The sequence below is a fragment of the Podarcis tiliguerta genome (assembly GCF_965153285.1).
Source record: "Podarcis tiliguerta genome assembly, chromosome: 3".
NCBI classification, from domain to species: Eukaryota; Metazoa; Chordata; class Lepidosauria; order Squamata; family Lacertidae; genus Podarcis; species Podarcis tiliguerta.
In genome coordinates, this window is record NC_139536.1 from 69,783,793 (window position 1) to 69,808,807 (window position 25,015).

Consider the following 25,015-nt stretch of genomic DNA (forward strand, 5'->3'; position numbering starts at 1 on the left):
GATTACCCTGTTACTGGTAATATATGGTAGCAAGCAATTATATGCATTAAAAAGTCTGATAATCCTTAATAAAATACTTTGCCATGGTATGAGAACATACAACTAAATCTCAATGGTCATCTTCTTTTTTGAGTTTCATTTGTCAGGAGATCTCCATCACCTTCTCTGCTTACATTAAATTGTAATAAGTTGGTTCTTCTTTGTCATACGTTACATATTTTATTTTATTTCTTTATTTTATTTCTATACTGCCCTATACCCGAAGGTCTCTGGGTGGTTCACATAAAGGATCACATACGTAAAATCAGAATACAAACAACCCAATAAAAAAACCCTAAAAAGAGCCAGCATTTTAAAAAGGGTATAGGATGTAGATCGGGTCAGGTAAAGGCCTTGTCAAAAATGAACATTTTTGCCTGGCGCCTAAAGGTGTATAGTGAAGGCACCAGGCAAACTTCCCTGGGGTGAACATTCCACAGATGGGGAGCCACTGCAGAGGAGGCCCATTCTCATGTTACCACCTTCCTGACCTCTTGAGGAAGAGTCTCACGAAGAAGATTATTTCAGGGTCCGGGTAGGTTCATATAGGAAGAGGCAGTCCTTGAGGTATTGTGGTCCTGAGCCATTTAAGGCTTTATAGGTCAAAACCAACACTCTGAATTGGGCCCGGAAACTAATTGGTGGCCACTCCAGTTGGACCAGGATCGGTGTAATATGCTCAAACCGTCTTGCTCCAGTGAGCAATCTGGCTGCTGAATTCTGCACCAGCTGAAGTTTCCGAACCGTCTTGAGAGGCAGCCCTACATATAACGCATTGCAGTAATCTAACCTTGAGGTTACCAGGGCATAGACAACGGTAGTTAGACTATCCCTGTCCAGATAAGGGCGTAGCTGGGTCACCAACCGAAGTTGATGGAAGGCACTCTGGGCCACTAAAAAAAATTATTTTGAACTTGAAGCATATACTTGGTTAGGGACTGGATATTATGAATGTAGCCTACTGAAGGTGTTTAAGGCTTAAACCCTATACCCGACTCACCTGGGAGTAAGCCCCATTGAACTCAGTGGAACTTACAGGCAGCTCCTCTGTTTCTGCACATTGTTTAACTAGGCGCTCTGTGTAGAAGTACTTTCTTTTATCTGTCATGACCCTTCCAACCTTAAGCTTCATTAGATGCCCACAAACTCTACTGTTATGAGAAAGGGAGAAACACTTTTCTCTGTCATGCCCTTAATAATTTAAAAACTCGTATCATGTTGCCTCTTACTTGCCATTTCTCTACCCTGAAAAGCCCCAAATGCTGCAATAGGGGAATCGCTTCAGCCCCTTAATCATTTTGTTTGTCCATTTTTGAACTTGCTTGAACTTTTGTGAAAAATTATTCCTTACAAAGATGCATAGTTAGAATGAGTTGCAACCATAATGCTTTTTGACAACACAGTTCCTGAAGTCAGGAGACTGATAGCTGTGGTTCTTCATTTTTTTACATCTTTCTAAGCGTATCAGGATTTCTAAACAAAGAAGCTGGCTGGGGCTGCCTGGAGGAGTTGTCCAAACTTTGGAGAGCACCAGGTTGAAGAAGACCGGTCTGCACTGCTGTGCTTTTAGCTTGGGTTATGTTAGGTCATAGGATTTGCATGCCTTGTATCTGACTGTCATCTGGCTGAACTGCTGCCAAATGATAATGAAATGTATGTTTACACAGCAGCTGGCTCTCCTGTGAAAAAAAGCTTTGTCAGTTTTTGTTGTTCTCTTCCTTCTCCCACCCAGTGTGAAGTTTGCCTGGAAGATTTCTGCCCTTGGAAGAAATTAAAAAGCTCTATGCAATCGGGCTTCAGATGCCTGTGGCAACAGTCTGGCCCTTATCTTAAAGGGCTGTGCAGTTCCTAGATTGTGGAGAAATGTTCAGTCATGCAAAACAACAAGATATGCTTCTTCCCAGCCCCAAACTGATAAAGGAGCAAATGCAGCCAAGGGTACAGTGTCACCACAGCGATTGTGATGATGAAGCGCAGAGCTAATTTGGATGTTCGGTTTTCACACTTTTTACTTCGAAGTGCAAAGCTAGAGAATGGGTATGAAGCTAAGCAAGTTGATTTGCTGTCCTAATTGTTTTGAGCATGGCATATTGCTTCAGTTGACTTCATTTGTGACTTTCTTAACCGGGCAAGTGTCCTTGTCTCTAGCTTGTGAGAGGCAAAGAAAAAAAGTTGTTTGGTTTTAACAGAGCTATGCCTAAATATAAGTTATATCCCTGAACTATCAGAATAAATTCAAAGAATGTGTGTGCCTGCTGAAATATTCCTGTTTGGGCTTAGAGTCACAACAGTCTGTTGGCTTTGTTTCCCCCCCCGTTTCCCAGAACATTGTTGTTCTACTTGATTTATATTAGCTATTGCTTTCATTTGGAAAAAGAGGGTGTCTTAACCACAGTATTTTGGAAACCGAAAAGAGTTCATTTTCAGGCTTTGGTTTCAGTGTTTGTGATTATCCAAAGTGAAACTTTGTTTCCACTTCAAGCCAGAAAATGATTTCTGTTTTGATTGCATTGAGCAAGAGTTCTTAAACTATACACACCCAACAAAAAAGATGAGTTTTCCTTATGTGGCCTCCAAGGTTAAAAGAGAAGCTATCAGCAAATATTAAATTTATTTATTATATTTTTGTATTTTTAAAATTTCCTTACTGCTCTTCATCACAGTTTAAAAACAAAAATACACAACAAACAGAACAATACACCCCCCTCCCCAGTTTAAAAGGCCATAGATTGTTAGCCAAAGGCCTATGAGAAGAGGAAAGTTTTTGCCTAGTGCCTAAAGATATGTAACAAAACCACCAGGGAAGGTCTTCCTGGCAAGAGCATTCCACAGGCAAGGAGCCACTGAAGAAAAGTCTCGTTCTTGTGTTGCCGCCCTCCGGACCTTTTGTGGAGGGGGCACATGAAGAAGGACCTCAGATTATGATTGCAGGGTTCAGGTAGGCTCATAAGGGTAGAGGCAGCCCTTGAGGTATTGTGGTCCTGAGCCACATAAGGCCTTATAGGTCAAAACCAGTACTTTGAACTGGACCCAGAGACTGATAGGCAGGCAGTGCAGTCAGGCCAAGATTGATGTTACATGCTCAAACCTTCTTTCCCTGGTGAGCAACCTGGCCGCTGAATTCTGTCTCTCAGAGGCAGCCCTGCGTATAATGCATTTCAGTAACCTAACCTAGAGGCCCATCATATGCCAGAGGCTCCCACTGTGTTTATATATTTTCATAGAATTGTAGAGTTGGAAGGGACACCAAAGGTAATCTAGTCCAACCCCAATCTAGTCAGTCAAAAATAAAAACAAACAAGAGCAGGTTTCCTCAACCTCGGCCCTCCAGATGTTTTTGGCCTACAACTCCCATGATCCCTAGCTAGCCGGACCAGTGGTCAGGGATGATGGGGATTGTAGTCTCGAAACAACTGGAGGGCCGAGGTTGAGGAAGCCTGGACAAGAGCTTACACAGCAAATAAAGCTATTTATAAAATGCAGATACCCATATTCATCCAAAAACTTGAGTTATAAGCTGGTCTTCTGTTGGAACTGAAAGATCGGCACCAGCTAGTGATGATGCCATGACCAGAAATTATCCCCTGAACAGTTTCCTTCAAAAATATATAGCTCCCTTTCCAGGCTTAAGAAGCTGGATGAGTAAAAATGACAAGTGAAACTGCCTTCCCTCTCAATGCATATAGGACAGCTTGGCTATGACAACAGAAAGCTAATATAAAAATACTTACCGGTATATGCTTTTAAACATGTTCAGATTGGAGTCTTCAGGGGAAAACTTTCTAGAATTATAGGGGCAGACATCAAAAGCGCATAGATAGTGCAGGAAAGAGGATATTTCTGTCCAATGATGAACACCATGACTGGATGTAAGGGAGTGACTTTGGGGGCATGAAGGGCTAATCCAGCTCATTAACACTACCTTCAAATCTAAATAAGTGATAGAAAAGCAAAACAAAAGAAGTGAACTCAAAACTAATTTCCCTTAAATCCAAGCATGACATTATGCTAGCTGGGCCAAGGACTGGACATGTGATCTAGACATGCATTAGTACCTGTTGAATGGAAAAGTTGCACCAGTTGCATGTTGAAGGTCTGGACATTCTCATTGCTGCATGAATTCTGCTTACTTCTCCTTCCCCCTCACTTGGGGGCACTGTGACTTCATTGTTTTTAACTAAATATTCTGCATTCATTAGAAGTGAGATGGTTTCAGGTTTTCTTTACAATGCTTATTTTGAAAGCGACACCCATTGCATTTCAGCTGTAAAACTTACATAGGTGCTGGCATGCAAGGGACTGCTGCAACCTAAGTTGCCACTGGTGTACAACTAACAGCAGATGCCACTCCTTTCAATGTCATTGGTTATAGTTGTCCAAAGGGCTTGAAAGCTTTGAAGTTGTACAAAATGGTGAACATGTCATAATATGTAAAAAGGTAAAAGGTAAAGGACCCCTGACAGTTAAGTCCAGTCGCGGACGACTCTGTGGCTGCGGCGCTCATCTCGCTTTACAGGTCGAGGGAGCCAACGTTTGTCCGCAGACAGTTTTTCCAGGTCATGTGGCCAGCATAACTAAGCTGCTTCTGGTGCAACGAAACACCGAAACCAGAGCAATGCACGTAAACGCTGTTTACCTTCCCACCGGAGCAGTACCTATTTATCTATTTGCACTTTTTTGGTGTGCTTTCGAACTGTTAGGTTGGCAGGAGCTGGGACCGAGCAAGGGGAGCTCACCCCATTGCGGGGATTCGAACTGTCGATCTTCTGATCGGCAAGCCCAAGAGGCTCAGTGGTTTAGACCACAGCGCCACCCGTGTCCCTATCATAATATGTAGACAACGGTAAATAGGAAATTTTGCTCTAGTTTCTCAGGGTAGAATAATTTAAGGTAGCTTTATGGAAACTGGACCATTGGAGTGAAAGGTATTTGAAAGTACTTCCATATGTATATTCAGGTCCGCAAACCTGTATGGAGGCTCTGTCTAGCCTACAGCTGCAGGAAGCAGGCTAAGATACAATCTGATACAGCTGGGGGTGAGCAACCAAGAAGTCTACTCTGCGGGTAACAATGCTTAACTCCTGAGAGAAATTGGTGCTCATATTTTAAAGACACAGTTAATACATTTTCATATTAAATATGAAAGTTGCAGTCTTGCAACAAGCTCTGTGTGTAGACTTTGCTTACACAGACCTTTTATTTCCCCAAAATATCGGCAAAAAAGTACACTTGTTACTTGTGAAATGTTTGCTTGTGGAAAGTAGCTGGTATAGTAACCTTTATAAAGAGAAGTGTAAATTTAGGATAGTCTCAAGCTCTAAAAAGAAAAGTGTTGTGGTTTATGGCAGGTTTGGAACCTAGGGAATAGGACTCTAGTCCTAACTAATTACCTACTATAGTTTTGTGAATTTTAACATTGGTAGACTTTTCAGTCTGTGATTTCTAGTAATAAAATAACTATGAAAATAAAAGCTGTTTCTACTGCTCTTAATATCTGTGCTTTATTCAGCTTAGCAACTATGGAGCATGTAAACTTGTTTATACTTGTTATACAACACTGTTGTTGTTCCCTTTGGCTGGTAGCTGCATGAACACCTCCGGCACAAGCCATTGAGGCAAATAGGGCATGGATTAGCTGGATGTTTGAGGACTGGCCCCTTACATTTTATAGATGTAAAAAGATGTGAAACAGGGGAAAGCCATTTATTAGACGTCATTGTTGAAGAAATATGATTTCACTTCCAAATAAACAGAAATACATTGCAGTGTGCTGCCTGTGTGGGGTAAGATATGACATCACACTGCTGGACATGATGAGACTTCCCCTTTTCCTTGCCGCAGCTCTCTGCACCCTCTCCATCTACTCCACAGGGTCCCCCAACCAGCTAGATCAGGTTTTGGAGCAGCATTCAAAATTAGCCAGGCGATGTTCAGGAGCCATCCTTGGTGCCTAGCATCTCCCCCTGCCTGGCTGCAGTCCAGCGGCGGAGCATATGCCCGTGCTGCCTGGGGTGGGCACTTGGAGCGTGCCCCTGAGAGGTGCATAGGGTGCCCTCTGCATGCCACAGTTCAGGGTGAGGAGAGGAGTGGGAAGTTGCTGCCCACTCTCCTCCTCTCTGCCATCTTTCTGACCCGGCAGCAGTGCTACTGCGGCTGAGGAGAGCTGCTCTCCGCTGTCAGGTTAGAAGTGACCCGGCAGCGGAGCTGCTGCTACTACTGGGCACCAGGTGTGCCACGGCCGAGGTGGGTGGGTGGCAGCGCTGCCGCCCAGTTGCCTGCTCTTTTCCCCTGGGTCAGGCCTGACCTGGGGAGTGGAGCTGCACCAGGCCACAAACGCTGCAGCCAAGGCGCAGCTCCTTCTGGTGTGGAGCTAGGCTCCGATGAAGGAGTCAGCTGTGGGGGCGCCTGTTTGCGCCCCCTCTCAAAATTCTGGCTGGGGTCACGGCCCCCGCTGCACCCCCCACGCTTTGCCTCTGCTGCAGTCAGCTGGTCTGCCATGCATAGCGGTAGAAAAAGATGCGCTGTTGGATACCACCAGTTTGATATATTGGAGGCTGGTAACATCAATACCAGTAAGCTTATTGGTTTTCTATAAGCTATTCTGGGAGCCTGGTTGGCAGAAGAGAATATACATTTGAAACAAAAACAAAAACACTCTCTTCATGTGTACCATTAGGTGGGTTGAAACAAGATGAGCCATATATGTGGTGCGTGTATAGGAGCTTAATAGACCTGCCGTTCTTTCCAAAGACCAGCTTGCCCCAGTGAGAGCAGGGAAGAAAGAAATGGCCTAGCGAGCTGCTACAATCCGTCTCCCAGTGTTGGCCCCTCTCTTCCCCAGCTGCCCCACAGGGACTTCTGAAAGACCATCTTGCCCCAAAGGGAGCTGAGGCGACGCCATTGTAGCTTGCTCTAAACTGCCATATTTTCCTCTTATATATATTTTTTTAAAAACAAACACTGATTATTGTTATATGGCCTTTTGTCAACTATTTTGTGTGATCTACCTCTAAAATTATATAAAATACCTTTAAATAAAGAGCCGCGTAGGAGAAAGAGTTCTACAACTACTGCAACCACCAGTTTGTGGAACACCAAAGCTAGAGGTTTGTTTTGGGGTGTGGGGAGAGAGAATGGATGGGGCAGGCAAAAGGGATGGTCATGTCTTGATGTAAGGAAGGTGAATGGTAGCGGAAGAGAAAAGTCCATTGTAACTCTGCCATGTTTTGGCATGTGACTCGGCTTTGAGAAATTAAAATCCCCAGTATAGTTCCCAAATGTATTTGTTAATGGAAGTTTGAGAAGCGGACAGCCGTTTGAGGTACCTGGAGGATGGTTTCATGTGCTTTAAAATCTGAACAGAAGGAACATGAAACCTGCGTTTAGGTTGTGATAATTTCACACGTGCATTTCAAGTAAATGCCTACTGAAATTGCAGTGCTGCTGTAAGCTCAGCTTCTCACATCTTCATTTGTCCAGCAATAATTGCTTGCTTTTAGCCATTTTTCTCCTGGTAGGGGTCGTTTCTGGTTATGGAATCCCAGCTTAGAGAAAAATATACTACCTTCTTTTCTTTTCTTTTTGCAAAGCCATAATGTTTGTTGAACATCAGGCAGAGACGCGTGAGTGTGGGCTCTTTTTTCTAAAATAGTTTTGTGGAGGAAGAGCTGGCAGAGGCTTCAGCTCCTCCTGCTTGTTCACTTTGTTCTTCAGCACCCTCCCTTCCACTTTTTAGACTCTTAAAATTTAAGAGGTTCAGCAGCAAACCGGATTCTGCTTAGAGGTCGTCTGCTATCCTGCCTAATTTGGCCCTGTAAGTTTAGGTTTAGAGAGATACAAACAGTAGAGAGGAACATGTTTTCTACTCTGACACTTGCTGTTTGTTCCATCTACTTTTCATAATAAATCTCAACTGCACAGCTTGATCTTTTCCCTGAAGCAGCCATTCATCATTTAAGATCTCAGACAAAAGCAGAAAAACAAGCCACCCTTTGCTGTAATAGGACGAGGAGAAATGGCAGCATTGTGTCTTAGCTTTGTGATTGGCTGGAGGAGATCACACCTCTGGAATCTGTTTATCCCCTAAAAATAAGATAGAATCTTCTGTGCGTTTCAGTGAAACCTTTTATGCAACACTTCATATTCAAACAAACATAATTACAGTATTTGCAAATTATTTGGGTGGGTTGGCTGCGGATGAGGGGAATGAATAAGTGTGTTTCTTTTGAGAACGGTGAGTGCTATGTGAGTTTTTTGTGGGTAGGGCAATGCTTAGTTGTTTTTCAGACCTAATGGTACATTGACACACGTAGGAAGCTGTGCAAGAGCTTAACTACATTGCATCTTGCTGTGTGTGTGTGCATACATTCCCATACAACCCAAAGTACAGACTAATTGCAGTTATGCCTGTGTGAGTGTTGTGAGTGTGTGTTGAATAAAGGACTTGCTAATACTCCTAATAACCAGAAATTACTCGAGATCTTATTTTATTATTAGTGCTACTAAAAATGTGCTTAGCGTGTGCCCACATCAGATATTACAATTTTCTTAAAGTTACACACAATTTTAGTTTTTGAATCTAGTGAAATAAGTAACAATAATTGTGGTACTTGAAAATGTTTTAAATGAAAGCAGCTAGAAGTTACAGTAATCGGCTCTTTAAAAAAAGAAAAAGAAAAGAACATTACAGAGTAAATTTTGGTTATGAGCTGGTGGGTAGCCAGTACAATAGCATGTACTCTCTCTGTATAATATTTTATTTATTTATTTATTTATTTATTTATTATTATTATTATTATTATTATTATTAATATACCACACTTTATCAATGGATCTCAAGGCAGTGTACAGCATTAAAAACACATTACAAAACATCAGTGATAAAAGCAATAAAAAGCACACTGACAGATAGTTTAGTCATCATAAAAACAATCCTCTCCCCCACACTTTTACAGGCCATAGATTATTTAATAGCCATAGGCCTGGGTAAAAGAGGAATGTTTTTGTCTGGTGCCTAAAGACATGCAATGATGATGTCAGGCATTCCACAATCAGGGAGCCACCACAGAAAAGGCCCATTCTCTGGTTGCCACCTTCTGAACCTCTCTGGGATGGGGGGGTCATAGAGAAGGGCATCGTATGACAAGAATTTATATATATTCAGTTGTTTCCAGGGACAAATCTGTACTTAGTTTAAAAAACAATCAAGGTGTGCATTCTATTTTTTCTACTGAGTTTAATATAAATTGCCCTCATGCTAAGTTTCCAATTTGCTCCTTAAAACAACATTCCACAGAGGTGCACACACCTTACATCTTCTGTGAGACACTTGGCAGTTAGTCCCACAAAACCCAGCATGTTCTTTATTGTCAGGTTTAAAAAACAAAAGGAGTAGGCATGCCATGTAAAAAAGTATATTAAAGGAGATACAAGAGCAGGAGATCAGAGGGATAAAAGAGAGTTGAAAGGCAGAGTTGTGCAATCCTTTCCTTATAAGCAAGGATCCCACATGCTTTGACTGGCCTTGGTAGCCAACTAATGTTTTTAGTTGCTGGTGAGGCTCTTTTACTTCCTGCTGCACATAAGTGAAGTTAAATATCCCTTCTGAATCTTTTTGCAGCCACTAATGCACCATTTTACATTACAGTGGGACCTCTGGTTACAAACTTAATTCGTTCTGGAGGTCCGTTCTTAACCTGAAACCGTTCTTAACCTGAGATACCACTTTAGCTAATGGGGCCTCCTGCACGATTTCTGTTCTCATCCTGAGGTAAAATTCTTAACCTGAGGTACTATTTCCTGATTAGCGGAGTCTGTAACCCGAGGTGTTTGTAACCCAAGGTACCATTGTATTTTCTTCCAAGTGCTACTCACAGCTTTTCTTTTCCTTTTTAAGTGTTACTCTTCTGGCAAAGTGTACTTCAGACTTTCTCTGTGATTGTCAGATTGGATTTGTGAACATCTCTCCAATGAAGATGTCATGGTGATTTTTTCCTTTGGGGCTGTTGCCTGGGTCAAGAACTCTAGGAAAATTTACTTGTGTATCTGATGAATGAATTTTCCTTCTCAGACATCAAAACAAGACTGTGTGTTTCCACAGAAATCTTTATGTTCCTTCAGAAATAACTTTTCTTTGAATAATGCAAATGAAAGGAGGTAAAATGGGCAAAGCCCGGCTTCTTGTCCTTTGTACCTTCCTACAAGTGAGACTTAAATAATTTTTGTATTTCCTGTGTTACTCAGATGTGAGACATACACTGGATTGAATGCTCACTTGATTTAAGAAGGATTCCTTTTAATCTTTTTCCTCCTCTACTAGCAGTTTTCACATGTAACTCAATGTAAAGCATGTTGTTTTTAAAAATGTCCTTAACTTGCCTTGCAGTTGCAGGTAACAAATACAAAGTGAATAAATACATAGCAATATTACATTTTGCCTGTGTTGGAGGTTCTCATTTAGAAATTGGCTTAGTTATTTTGGGATTACTGCGATACATTTTTATTACAATTCCTTATGAAAGAATAAAAAATCTGGCTGTGATACATCACTGAACAGGAAACATCTTTGTGCCCTCAGAGCATTTAAATGCAAGATGAAACAAAGCTTTTCCAAAGGGAAGCAGATAAGCAATTCTCTCCCACATGAAGGCATTGGGCTGGAAACAGGTTAACCTTTCTATTTTGCTCCCAGTGGAAACTGCACAGTTAAAACACTTTGCTCAATTGCTGTGTAATAAAACTGTCATTGTTTACTTGTTAAGTAATGACTTGCTTAAAGACTAGGCTTCTTCTACTCATAAGTGTACACTTAGTTGTAATTGAGACCTTTCAGGTGTTTTCGTTGAATGTCCACCCATCCAAAATATTACACATAGGAAAATATATATATTGTCTAACTGTTTAAAGCTCAGCTGCCCACTAAAATCCTTGAATAATTGTTAAAATGAATTGGGATAAAGGATGGTGGACGGAAGTAGGATAGGTATGTGTTGGGCCCAGGAGGGAGAAGAGAACAGAAATGGAGTAGAAGAAGCACAGAGGGGTCTAAGTGAATCGGGAAAGGTAGATTGAGGCAGGGCAGTGGTGGAGGAAAGATGACCTGTGTGATCCCCTCTGTATACCAGTGAAGCAGTAGGCCTGCCATTCAGCCCACCTGGTTCCACCACTTTCCCATCTCTTTCACTTTGTCAGTCAATCATCAGACTTTCCATGTCTTCCTGCATAGCTGAAAACACCCTGTGATCGTCACCTGAGGCCCTTCTTCTCGTGCCTCCTCCGCAAGAGGTCTGTAGGGTGACAACCCAACAACAGGCCTTTTCTGCAGTGTCTCCCCACTTGTGGAATACTATCCCCAGGGAGGCTCAACTGGTGCCTTTGTTACATATCTTTAGGTGCCAGGCAAAAACTTCCCTCTATAACCAGGCCTTTGGCCTTTAACTGTTTTCTGAGAGGGTGGGCTGCTTTTAATGTTTTTCTTTTTCCTCTTGGTTTTAATGCATCTATCTTGGGTTTTTTGTCTGCTTGGTTGGTTGTAAGATGCTTTGGGTTGCCCTGGGCAATATAAAGTGACTAACAAATGTAAGAAATCATCATCATCACCATTGTATTCAAACAGATTTAACATTTAGGGGCTCTTTCTAGTCCATATCTATCAATGCTCTCTCTTCTTCCCAACTCTTTAAATTGCTTAAAGAGGAAGAGACAACATGCTCTTAGACTAAATCCCTACTTGCCTTTCATAGCCAAAAGCTGGGCAAGATGGTAGGCAGCCAGAGCAGCCAGAATTAGAAAAATGTTGGATGCTGGTGTCACAGCTTTGCTGCAGTTTCTACCTCCTTTCACTCTGGTGTTCTCCAATAACATTTATTCCCTTCCCACTATCCATTTCCTTCTTTCCTCCTGTATTTCAAATACTGCATAGGGAGGAAGTGGTGCTAAGTCTTGCTGGTGTGGTTCTTCAACCTCTGTTTCTGTACTTTACTGTTTATGTTGGTTTATTGTTTAGTTGTACATTGCCATACTTTTTATTTTTATATTTTAGAGTCAGAGGTGGTGTTTTTATTGGAGATTGTAAGCTGCTTTATAGAGGAAGTTCCTTAAAGTTTGGGGGTTATAAAAAATACCTGGCGGTAAAACTAGTTACTGAGAAGCATGTTGATCTGTTATTGCCTGCATTTTACTGAAGCTGGTGGTAAATTTGGTAAGAAGGCCTAACCATACAAAAGGCACTTTAAAAAATGGTTTATTTAATGGGTTTTTTGTCCCCCAAACACCAAAGCAGTGAAAAGCATATTAATACAAAATAAATATGCAATAAGTACAACAAATCAATAAAAAACAATTCAAAACATCAAAATCACAAAATACCCATCTAAGCAAAGACATACACCACATCTACATTATCTATGCATCTTAATTATCTGGTAAAAAGAAATAACTTTACTGGAGAAACCCCATAATGACTAACAGTCACTTTAAAACAAATACCTTAAAAATTAAAAGTAACCTCCAAAATTAGAACACTGTCTTTGTGTACAGTTTGCATGCAAAGCGTCCTTCAGTTTACTGTACTGGAAAATGAACAAGCTTCTTAAACACGATCTATCATGAAATTTAAAAATGTACTGCTGTCTATCATTTCTGAAGTGTACGCCACCTTTTATAGAAACACGTAATTTTTGGACCATGGAGCTCTCCAGCAGGGACTTATCATTTGTCAAATTTTTTAACTGAGAATCATAGAATTGTAGGGTTAGAAGGGATCCAGGGGTCATCTAGTCCAACCCTCTGCTATGCAGGAATCTCAACTAATGCATCCATTACAGATGGCCACCCAACTTCTGCTTAAAAACCTCCAAGAAAGGAGAATCTTTCACCCCCTAAGCGAGTCCATTCCACTCTCAAACAGCTCTTACTGTCAGGAAGTTCTTCCATATGATTAGCTGAACGCTCCTTTCGTGTGACTTGAAGCCATTAGTTTGGTTCTAATCCTCTGGAGCAGGAGAAAACAAGCTTGCTCCATCTTCCATGTCACAGCCCTTTAGATATTTGAAGATGGCTATCTTATCACCTCTCAGTCTGGGCATGTTTAGCCTGGAGAAGAGGAGGTTAAGGGGTGATATGATAGCCATGTTCAAATATATAAAAGGATGTCACATAGAGGAGGGAGAAAGGTTGTTTTCTGCTGCTCCAGAGAAGCGGACACGGAGCAATGGATCCAAACTACAAGAAAGAAGATTCCACCTAAACATTAGGAAGAACTTTCTGACAGTAAGAGCTGTTCGACAGTGGAATTTGCTGCCAAGGAGTGTGGTGGAGTCTCCTTCTTTGGAGGTCTTTAAGCATAGGCTTGACAACCATATGTCAGGAGTGCTCTGATGGTGTTTCCTGCTTGGCAGGGGGTTGGACTCGATGGCCCTTGTGGTCTCTTCCAACTCTATGATTCTATGATTCTATCCTCTTATCCAGGCTAAACATACCCAACTACCTCAACTGCTCCTCAAAAGGCTTGTTTTCCAGATGCTTGATCATCTTAGTTGCCCTCCTGTGCACACATTCCAGCCTGTCAACATCCTTCCTAAACAATGGCGCCCAGAACTGGACCCAGTATTCCAGGTGTTGTCTGACCAAGGCAGAATAGAGCAGCACTATGACATCCCTTGATCTGGGCACAACACTTATGTTGATGCAGCCTAGTTTGGCAGAGAAGCCAAACAGTGGGAGGCAGTCTCCCCTTTAAACCTAATTGTTTTTTGCCTTCAATTCACATTATCTCTATTAAGGCAACGTGCTGCTGTTCTCACTAGCAGTGTTATCATGTGAGATATGGTGCAACAGTACTAAAACAGTTCTGTTAAATGGTTTTGGAATGGCTGAGTCCTAAGCCAAACATGTCCTCAAACTACCTTATTCCCAGGCAATCACCATAGACCAAGATTAGGGGGGGCTTGGATTCAAACATTTGATAAAAAATATTGTAGAAGGCAAAGGTCTTTTTAAAAAGAATCTCCTGAAATTTAAAATGCAAATTGCCTCCATTGACCTCCAAGAATTGAAATTTGGGGGGAGGAATGCAAATCGATTGATCACAAACCTTGGTATTTAGCATGACATCAGCTAGCAGGACAGTGTTGTGAGATGACGAGTTTCTGAAAGCAGAAATGGCTCTAGGAGAAATTCTAGATGAGACTGTAGTGACATATGTACAACTGTTATTTCAGTACAAATAAGACATTGAACTAGGAAGACCAGTTATATCATGGGTAGGCAAACTAAGGCCCGGGGGCTGGATCCTACCCAATCGCCTTCTAAATCCGGCCCGCGGATAGTCCAGGAATCAGCATGAGTAGAATGTACCCTTTTATTTAAAATGCATCTCTGGGTTATTTGTGGGGCCTGCCTGGTGTTTTTACGTGAATAGAATGTGTGCTTTTATTAAAAATGCATCTCTAGGTTATTTGTGGGGCATAGGAATTCATTTCCCTCCAAAAAATATAGTCTGGCCCCCCACAAGGTCTGAGGGACAGTGGACAGGCCACTGCTGAAAAAAATTGCTGACCCCTGAGATATATAGTATGCTTCAATGCTTCAGTCTGCTTCAGTCTTAGAGAACAATTTGGAATTTATTTGGTAATCTTCAGTTCTCTGGCTTTGGCATGTGTGTGCTTTTATCATTTCCAGCCATGTAGCTATACAGAAAACACTCTAAACACAAGAGAGTTACTTATTCTGTAAATATCCATCACAAGACACTATTTCTGTTTGCCTCTCTCAGGTTGAGTCCTAGATATAGAAAAGGACCAATTTAGGGAAAATGAGCTCTTTGGTTCTCACCTTAACCACACACTTTGCCATTAATCCCCATATTTACAATGTTACTTATAGCTGACAAGCTCAAAATAACTTTCTGTATAGTGAGCTTAAAACCTAGTTTCAATAACAGGCAAATTTAAATTTTGATGCATTTTAAATGAACTGTTGTTTACATTTCAGAACTAGCTCCCCCAGGAGCTTCTTTCTATAAATGTATACATTGAGTTCCATTTGATTAGTATGAAGCAGATCTTTATTTTTTCTTTTTAGCACAATATTTAGAGCTGTGACCCATCTGGTATACTGGACCTCTTGCAAACTGAACATACGTAGCAAAGTTACTTTGTCATAGACAAGGCTAATATTTGGTTTGAGTCCCCAGAGTTGATAGAACTTGTTTTTCTCATTTTGATTCAAAAACAGTTGCTAATTTCATACAGAATTATCCATACAGCATATTTTAAAGCATCAGCAAAAATACACTATAATATCAGTGTGGTCACACAAGAACACATGCAATTCATAAAAATACCGTAAACTTAGTATCAAACCTTTAAGGGCTCAAACCCCTTTCTCACATCATAGCTGCTTCTCCTCCTCCTTTATTATTATTATCATTATCATTATCATCATCATCATTTAGTTACCATACCTGCCCTTGACTGTAAAGTCCCAGGACAGATTATACAATGATATATGGGGGGTTCTAACAATAGCTTGACTATTAAAAGCCAAGGAGAAGTGCATTATCAGTGATTGCCTAAAGCAGATCCCTCTTGACACACCACTATAGGAAAGGAGTTCTACAATTTGGGGGGCATTGTGAAAAAAGCTCTCCCATCCCTCCAAGGGAGATGACATAATAAAATCCTCTTCTGAAAATGCTGACTGCCATATAGGGAGGAAGTAATCTTCCATGTACTTGGGACCCAGATTGTTTAGGCTTTAAATATGTTGACCTGGCCCTGGAAGTGAATTGGCAGCCAGTGCAGCTGCTTCAGGACAAGTGTTATGCTTGTCCTTAAAGATATCTGAGCAAAGAGCTGGGCTGCCCCTTTCTGCTGTAATTGCAGCCTCTGAACTGTCTTCATGGTAAGCCTTGTGTAGAATGCACTGCTGAAGTCTAAACTGGAGGTTATCCGAAATATGGAGTACAGTGGCAAAGTTATTCAGAAGGGTCTGGAGCTGACATACCCACCAGAGCTGGAAGTACCGGTAGATGTTCCTAACCACTGAAGCTACCAGGGCCTCAAGTGATGATGAATCAAGGAGTATCCTCAAGCTACACGCTTGGTTCTTCCCAGGGAGTCCAGAACAAGCCATTCTGTACCTCGTGGACCTGAAAACTAGGCAGCCTCTGTCTAATCTGGATTGAGTTTCTGTGCCAAGAAAACAAACTCTGGGCCAAAAAGTATTACAATGCCTATTTCAACTCTCCCCTTCATGGATCACTGCCTTGCCGTGGCGAAGGGGCTTGAAGAACTCAGAGAAGCTATGAACTATGCCGAGCAGGGCACCCAAGATGAACAGGTCATAGTGGAGAGTTTGGACCAAACGTGATCCACCTGGAGCAGGAACCGGCAAGCCACTCCAGTATCCCTGCCAAGAAAACTCCATGGACAAAGACAACAGGCATATAAAAGATATGACGCTGGAAGATGAGCCCCTCAGGTCGGAAGGCGTCCAACATGCTACTGGGGAAGAGCGGAGGACAAGTACAAGTAGATCCAGAGCTGATGAAGCGGCTGGGCCAAAGCCGAAAGGACGCTCAGTTGCGGATATGCATGGAAGCGAAAGGAAAGTCCAATGCTGTAAAGAAAGATATTGCATAGGAACCTGGAATGTAAGAACCATGAACCTGGGTAAGTTGGATGTGGTCAAAAATGAGATGGCAAGAATAAACATTGACATCCTGGGCATCAGTGAACTAAAATGGACGGGAATGGGCGAATTCAGTTCGGATGACTATCATATCTACTACTGTGGGCAAGAAACCCGTAAAAGAAATGGAGTGGCCCTCATAGTCAACAAAAGAGTGGCGAAAGCTGTACTGGGATGCAATCTCAAAAATGATAGAATGATCTCGATACGAATCCAAGGCAGACCTTTTAACATCACAGTAATCCAAGTTTATGCACCAACTACTGCTGCTGAAGAAACTGAAATTGACCAATTCTATGAAGACTTACAACACCTTATAGAAGTGACACCAAAGAAGGATGTTCTTCTTATTATAGGGGATTGGAATGCTAAAGTAGGGAATCAAGAGATAAAAGGAACAACTGGCAAATTTGGTCTTGGAATTCAAAACGAAGCAGGGCAAAGGCTAATAGAGTTCTGTCAAGAGAACAAGCTGGTCATCACAAACACTCTTTTCCAACAACACAAGAGACGACTCTACACATGGACATCACCAGATGGGCAGCATCGAAATCAGATTGATTATATTCTCTGCAGCCAAAGATGGAGAAGCTCTATACAGTCAACAAAAACAAGACCTGGAGCTGACTGTGGCTCAGATCATCAGCTTCTTATAGCAAAATTCAAGCTTAAACTGAAGAAAGTAGGAAAAACCACTGGGCCGGTAAGATACAATCTAAGTCAAATCCCTTATGAATACACAGTGGAAGTGAGGAACAGGTTTAAGGATTTAGATTTGCTGGACAGAGTGCCTGAAGAACTATGGATGGAGGCTCGAAACATTATACAGGAGGCAGCAACGAAAACCATCCCAATGAAAAGGAAATGCAAGAAAGCAAAGTGGCTATCCAATGAGGCCTTACAAATAGCGGAGGAGAGAAGGCAAGCAAAATGCGAGGGAGATAGAGAAAGATACAGGAAATTGAATGCAGAATTCCAAAAAATAGCAAGGAGAGACAAGAAGGCCTTCTTAAATGAGCAATGCAAAGAAATAGAGGAAAACAACAGAATGGGAAGAACCAGAGATCTGTTCAAGAAAATTGGAGATATGAAAGGAACATTTCGTTCAAAGATTACCATAATAAAGGACAAAAGTGGTAAGGACCTAACAGAAGCAGAAGACATCAAGAAGAGGTGGCAAGAATACACAGAGGAACTATACCAGAAAGATATGGATGTCTCGTACACCCCAGGTAGTGTGGTTGCTGACCTTGAGCCAGACATCCTGGAGAGTGAAGTCAAATGGGCCTTAGAAAGCATTGCAAATAACAAGGCCAGTGGAAGTGATGGCATTCCAGCTGAACTATTTAAAATTTTAAAAGATGATGCTGTTAAGGTGCTACACTCAATATGCCAGCAAGTTTGGAAAACTCAGCAGTGGCCAGAAGATTGGAGAAGGTCAGTCTACATCCCAATCCCAAAGAAGGGCAGTGCTAAAGAATGCTCCAACTACCGCACAATTGCACTCATTTCACACGCTAGCAAGGTTATGCTTAAAATTCTTCAAGGAAGGCTCAAGCAGTATGTGGACCGAGAACTCCCAGAAGTGCAAGCTGGATTTAGAAGAGGCAGGGGAACCAGAGACCAAATTGCAAACATGCGCTGGATTATGGAGAAAGCTAGAGAGTTCCAGAAAGACATCTACTTCTGCTTCATTGACTATGCAAAAGCCTTTGACTGTGTCGATCACAGCAAACTATGGCAAGTTCTTAAAGAAATGGGAGTGCCTGATCACCTCATCTGTCTCCTGAGAAATCTCTATGTGGGACAAGAAGCTACAGTTAGAACTGGTTATGGAGCAACTGATTGGTTCAAAATTGGGAAAGGAGTACGACAAGGCTGTATTTTGTCTCCCTGCTTATTTAACTTATATGCAGAATTCATCATGCGAAAGGCTGGGCTGGATGAATCCCTAGCCGGAATTAAGATTGCTGGAAGAAATATCAACAACCTCAGATATGCAGATGACACAACCTTGATGGCAGAAAGTGAGGAGGAATTAAAAAACCTTTTATTGAGGGTGAAAGAGGAGAGCACAAAATATGGTCTGAAGCTCAACATCAAAAAACGAAGATCATGGCCACTGGTCCCATCACCTCCTGGCAAATAGAAGGGGAGGAAATGGAGGCAGTGAGAGATTTTACTTTCTTGGGCTCCATGATCACTGCAGATGGTGACAGCAGCCACGAAATTAAGAGACGCCTGCTTCTTGGGAGGAAAGCAATGGCAAACCTAGATAGCATTTTAAAAAGTAGAGACATCACATTGCCAACAAAGGTCCGTATAGTAAAAGCTATGGTTTTCCCAGTAGTGATGTATGGAAGTGAGAGCTGGACCATAAAGAAGGCTGATCGCCGAAGAATTGACGCTTTTGAATTATGGTGCTGGAGGAGACTCTTGAGAGTCCCATGGACTGCAAGAAGATCAAACGCATCCATTCTTAAGGAAATAATAATAATAAATTATTATTAAATCAGCCCTGAGTGCTCACTGGAAGGACAGATCGTGAAGCTGAGGCTCCAATACTTTGGCCACCTCATGAGAAGAGAAGACTCACTGGAAAAGACCCTGATGTTGGGAAAGATGGAGGGCACAAGGAGAAGAGGACGACAGAGGACGAGATGGTTAGACAGTGTTCTCGAAGCTACAAACATGAATCTGACCAAACTGCGGGTGGCAGTGGAAGACAGAAGTGCCTGGCGTGCTCTGGTCCATGGGGTCACGAAGAGTCGGACACGACTGAACGACTAAACAACAACATTTCAACTCTCCACTCTCTGCACCCACTCATGCTGAGAGCTCCAAAGCACTTACTTTAGAAGAGTGAGTGGCAGGTAATATATTATCCATTCTTTGTTCTTGCATCTTGAATAGGAGAGAAGTTCACACCTCCTATTTGCAATTCCTTTAACAATAGCCTGGGTTTGGGGGGGGGGTGCGGGTGACAGGAAATGTCCTCCCTTCTGATCAGCAGGAGACCCACAGTCAAACCATACATTATTTAAACCCACAAAGTGGTCATTTATGGCTGACTGTATACAGACTCCATGTCACTTCCTTTATTGAGTGCCTCCTGTGCATATTACTTTTTGTAATGCATGAAGCAGCACTTTTAGTCATTTATCCAGTCCTGATAAGCTGTCACCAAACAGCTTGTCTATGTAGGAGGCCTCCCTGAGGTAGCTCCTGCCACGGCTAAGCCAGCTACGAGGGGTGGGGGTGTATGTGTGAAGATTTTAGCATATGTTACTCTGAGCATACTGGCTATCTTGACTGCTGGCTTTTAATTTGCTACCCACACAGTGAACCAAATTGCCTAGAAATACATATATTTAAAAATGCAGGATAGTCTCAACCGTATCTAGAGATGTGTGTAAATAGAACTGTCTCCAAGAATGTGTTGGGGAGAGTTTTAAAGATAAAGCTTTCTCCTTTGCAAGGGAGTGAGGAAAGGTAGTTCTGGTAAATAGTTACAGGCTGGGTAAATGGCTACTGCTCAGTGATCTGCATATAAGGAATTCTCATCTGTCAGCAGCCACCAGCCATGAAGACTAGAAAGCTAGATAGTACACAAATAATATTCCAGGGTCATGAATGCTGTATATTTATAGACCACAAGATTGGGAAAATGTCTGATACGTTTCTGGCAATACACTTTACATTCTTCAAGTTGAAGATCTTTAGCTTCTTATGTGACTGACTTCCTAATGCGGTTCTGGGAAACAACAAATTTCTCAAACTTTTTGTTCTCTCCTGTAAGCTTTGGCTTGCTTATAAACAAATAGGAAGGATGCAGCAGGGGTGTATGGAGGTATCAAAAATAAATTCTCACAAATGCTATTAAAACTGCTTCAACACTTTGTAACAATGTATGCACGTGATTGGAAGCTCAGCAACACAACTATTGGAGACTTTTTCCAGCCAGCTATGAAACAGGTTACACTCCTGTCCCTTGGCCTTGAATCGTTGGCATTGCCTTTCTTGTCTAGGTACATGTGATGGGGAAAATGACAGTTCAGACTATGGACTCAGCTATACAGCTGCAAATAAAACGTTTTAAATGTCCCTTTACCTTTAAATGTGTTCTAAAGTGCAATATGCAAATGTGACATTAGATGGCGAAAGTGAGCTATGCCAAATTCAATGTATTTTTCAATTTTTCTAAAAAAAACAAACAAGCATTTTCACAGTGTTTTTTTTAATATGTTTCTAGATGTCACCTGTATATAGTTTGAAGGAGAGAAATGACTGTCAGGCAACATTATTCAGTTCCAGGTAGTTAATTACTGGCTCTAATCCTCCTAAATGCAATGGTGATTTGATTTAACTGATAAATGCCCCAGGGTCATTGACATAGCTGCAAGTTGGGGGGAAATGCTATTTATGTGTCCCGTGTGCGCTTGAAGTGTTGTGTGAACAGATGGAAATTTGCCGGTCCTTTTGTGTAGTGGAGTGTAGCAGTAGATAGCATACAGTAACTTGCTGAGAGACGAGTAACCAAAGTTCTGTGAGTGGACTCAAGAGCACACCATCGCATCTGTATTATTGTAGTGTTAGTTCTCAGTTTCAGCACCTTGAGTGAGGCATCCTTGAGTTTCTTATTTTAATCTAGCCTTGCAGTTAGTTCTGTAAAGTTGCTCAGGTCTTCCCCAGCTTGTAAAAGTATTGTGATAATTACACTAACTGGTGCTCTGAGCCCTATAAAACTAAGAGAATGGGGTGTGTGTGTGTGTGATGGCCCGATTAGAAAGAATGCTATTATAAGGAAGCACTGTGCATCTCTTTTCCGCAGACTGGAAACCTATATGGCTATCCTAGCTGTATCTGCTGGCTTTCAAGGGATGGGAGAATCAAGAGACTCTTCCCTAGGCAATCAAAGATCATTGGGGGTGGGGTAGGCATGGCTAATGAGGATAGAGAACAAAATGCATTCCCTTTATTTGCTTGTTTGGGAGCAATGGCTAATTTCATTTATTTCCCCAATAAATGTTTCCCCTCCCCCTGTAGTGCATGAGTTCTGAGAACATTATGAAAATAACATTGATTTCATTTTGGAAACAAAGAACAGTATCTCTTTTCACCACATATTGTGGGAGGAGAGGACATATTTCAGCATACCAGCATGTTTTTGAATGTGCATTTACGGTGGTTGGTCGGATCTATTTAAAATCTTATTTAAAAGTTAGTGGGTTTTAGCAGTTTTATTTAAGATTTTATGCTGATAATGAATAGTATGTATTTTAAGCATGGTTTTTAGCTCTATCCTTGTAAACATGTTTTCTAGAAACTAAACTGGGTGTACTTAAAATAGTTGTCCTGTTAAATATGAGTTACTAGAGGTTATATGAGTGGCAAGTCACTTGTGACAAAGGATTCCATGCAGTCTTATTAAAAAGCAATGAGGCCGAGATCCTGGTATAAACTGGGTTGTAGAAAATAAATCTCATATTTAGCATTAAGTAATTACAATACTGCTTTCAAAACAACTGATGTTCCCAGAATACCTACAGCAGCATTAAACTGGGCTGATGTTTCTTTTTTGGGGGGGTGTACTTAAGTGTATCTTTGAATTTGTATGTTTAGGAGTACAATGAGATCTCAGTTAATAAGCAAGACTTTAGATGGACAAGCTGATATATTGAACAGAATGAAACAACTTCTGTGCCAAGGTCCAACAGAAAAGAGAGACCTAAAATAAACAGGGAAGCTAAATAGATGAATAGTTCATAGTACAAAAGTTCTTCAAATTAAGGAAAACACGTTTGTTTTTAGTTAACAAGTGGAGGCAGCCCTGTACATGAAAACATTTGTTTGTGCCTTATATCTTATAGAGCAGGAAAGCAAATGTTCCTTTTCAGCTTATGAAATGGCAGTCAGTCTTTTACAGTACACAATCAGAGAAGTTGCTTGAGGAGGCTGGCCTTTCTGAGGTGTTGAGAAGCCGAGCCTTATACCTGTTTATCTGATCTCTGATTGGGTAAAAACTGTTGCTAGGCTCACTTCTTTGTTCCTGGGCAAAATTAGAAAGGGGAGTGTGGCATGTTTCAACTGCTTCTGCTGCTTTGCTCAGTTCTGCCTGCTTCGTTTCTTCTCTTTTGTTCTTTTCCAGAGGTATGATAGATTAGAAATTTACACAACTTTTCTGAGTTTCAGTAGGTTAGTCCTAATGAACATATAGAGGCAAAGAGAGCTAGTATTGTTATGTTTTCAAGAAATTAAAACTTAGAATCTTAATGAAGAAAATTAGATTTATTTAATCTGAATTATAAAAAGTCACACTGGCAGCAATTAAGGAATAGTTTCTGGCACCTGGACAATAAGAGTTGCCAGAGAAGAAAGATGAAGGCTGTTGCTGGTTTTAAACACTGCATGTTGAGTGTTTCCATGACCCAAGATACAGAAATGCCACCATATGGCCACATTTGTGATAATGTCCATAAAGGCAATGCTATTATTTTTATTTCATTCATTTAAACTAAGCAATTTATATACTCCTTAACTACAATCATCTCTAGGTGGTTACAGAACATAGAATATAGAAAAGGGGGAAATTTGTTAAAACTATAAAACCAGAAAGCCTGCTGGAAGAAAAGAGAATTCAATAAGTGTCAGATGTTCCTCAGGCAGTTACATAAAATTGGGTGTACTGTACAATACTGAACGCACAGCTCCTGAGGCAAGCATCTGAGCCATCGGGGGGCCACACAGTGACTCCTGCAAAGACCTCAGTGATCAGGCAGAGATATAAGGGATTAAGTGGTCCTTAAGATATCCTGTAGCAAAGTTGTTGAGGGCCTTGCAAAATACTATGAAACTGGTCCAGTAGCATATAGACAGTGTAAACCTTTGAGCACCAGAGTTACATGCTGGCAATAATCTGGACCCACAGCACTCTCACTGCAGTATTTTGCACCAGCTAGAGTCTCAAGACCAGGACTAAGGGTAGCTCCACATTGCAGTAGTCAAGCCTTGAGGTTACCAGTACATGAATCACCATAACCAGACAATCTCAATCCAAGAACGTCTTTAGTTCAAGCGGCTGAATAGATGTGTCGGCATAAAAAGTTCTTCAATAACTATTTGAAAGTTAGCAAGGATGCCTGTGCAGTCTCTCATGGAAGAGTGTTCTGTAGCATGGGAATGGTGATTCTAAGGCTAGATCTAGACACATCAAAGAAGCGTTTCAGGAAAACGCGTTGTAAACTTTGTATGTGAAACCGCGTTGGTGAAACCCCATCTGGTGTCAGTGTTATAATGCATATAAGGTAAAGGGACCCCTGACCATTAAGTCCAGTCGTGGCCGACTCTGGGGTTGCAGCACTCATCTCGCTTTATTGGCCGAGGGAGCCGGTGTACAGCTTCCGGATCATGTGGCCAGCATGAACCAGAGCAGCGCACGGAAACGCCGTTTACCTTCCCGCCGGAGCGGTACCTATTTATCTACTTGCACTTTGATGTGCTTTCGAACTGCTAGGTTGGCAGGAGCAGGGACCAAGCAACGGGAACTCACCTCGTCGCACAGATTCAAACTGCCGACCTTCTGATTGGCAAGTCCTAGGTTCTGTGGTTTAACCCACAGCGCCACCCGCATCCCCATAATGCATATACAAAGCATATAAAACACTTTTTCTTTACTTATCTAGATGAGTCCTAAATGGTTGATAATGTTCTAGTGTTGGTCAACACTTGGACACAAATAATGTCTATGGAAATCATGGTACTATTAAGTGCATTTGTACTGTGTCATTTACAAGACCAAACTTGAAATTGTTCAGTAAATAAGCCTTCAGAAGGGGATTCCATACTAGAATCATATAACTACAAATGAAACACTGAAATATTATGTGTTGTTGTTCTTAACTGCAAACATCACTGCTGTATTGTGGATTTATATTTTAGTAGTTCGTTATTAGGAGGGAGTTAAGATTTTCTGGGTGGAAGTTTTCTTTGTTTATACAGGCTGTCTTAGGGTATTTGGGAAGTGGGTTCCATTATACTTCCCTTATCTTTTTCTTGTTTATCTCTTGCTAGTACAGTGTAAATAATGATATTTAGATGGGGGGAAGAGTTGCTGGATATGCAAGGACTTGATATTTACATATAGTACTTGTTTCAGTCTTAACATTGACATTGGTATTTTGGATGTTAATGTTTGCTTGATCTGATCTAGGAGAACTTCAGAATGAGGGTGGTAGAAGAGATATAATGAAACAAAGTTTTTAGGCTGTATGAGAAACAGTTAAAA

At 41.4% G+C, this 25,015-nt stretch overlaps 1 protein-coding gene and 1 long non-coding RNA gene across 5 annotated transcripts in view; both read left to right on the forward strand.

Moving 5' to 3' along the window:
* Positions 1 to 25,015, forward strand: part of SESN1 (sestrin 1) — a 48,579-nt gene that overhangs the window by 5,532 nt on the left and 18,032 nt on the right. The window lies entirely within an intron of this gene.
* Positions 6,389 to 10,469, forward strand: LOC310674429. The gene is made up of 2 exons (XR_014509590.1): positions 6,389 to 8,272; positions 9,935 to 10,469. It is a non-coding gene; the product is annotated as an uncharacterized lncRNA (long non-coding RNA).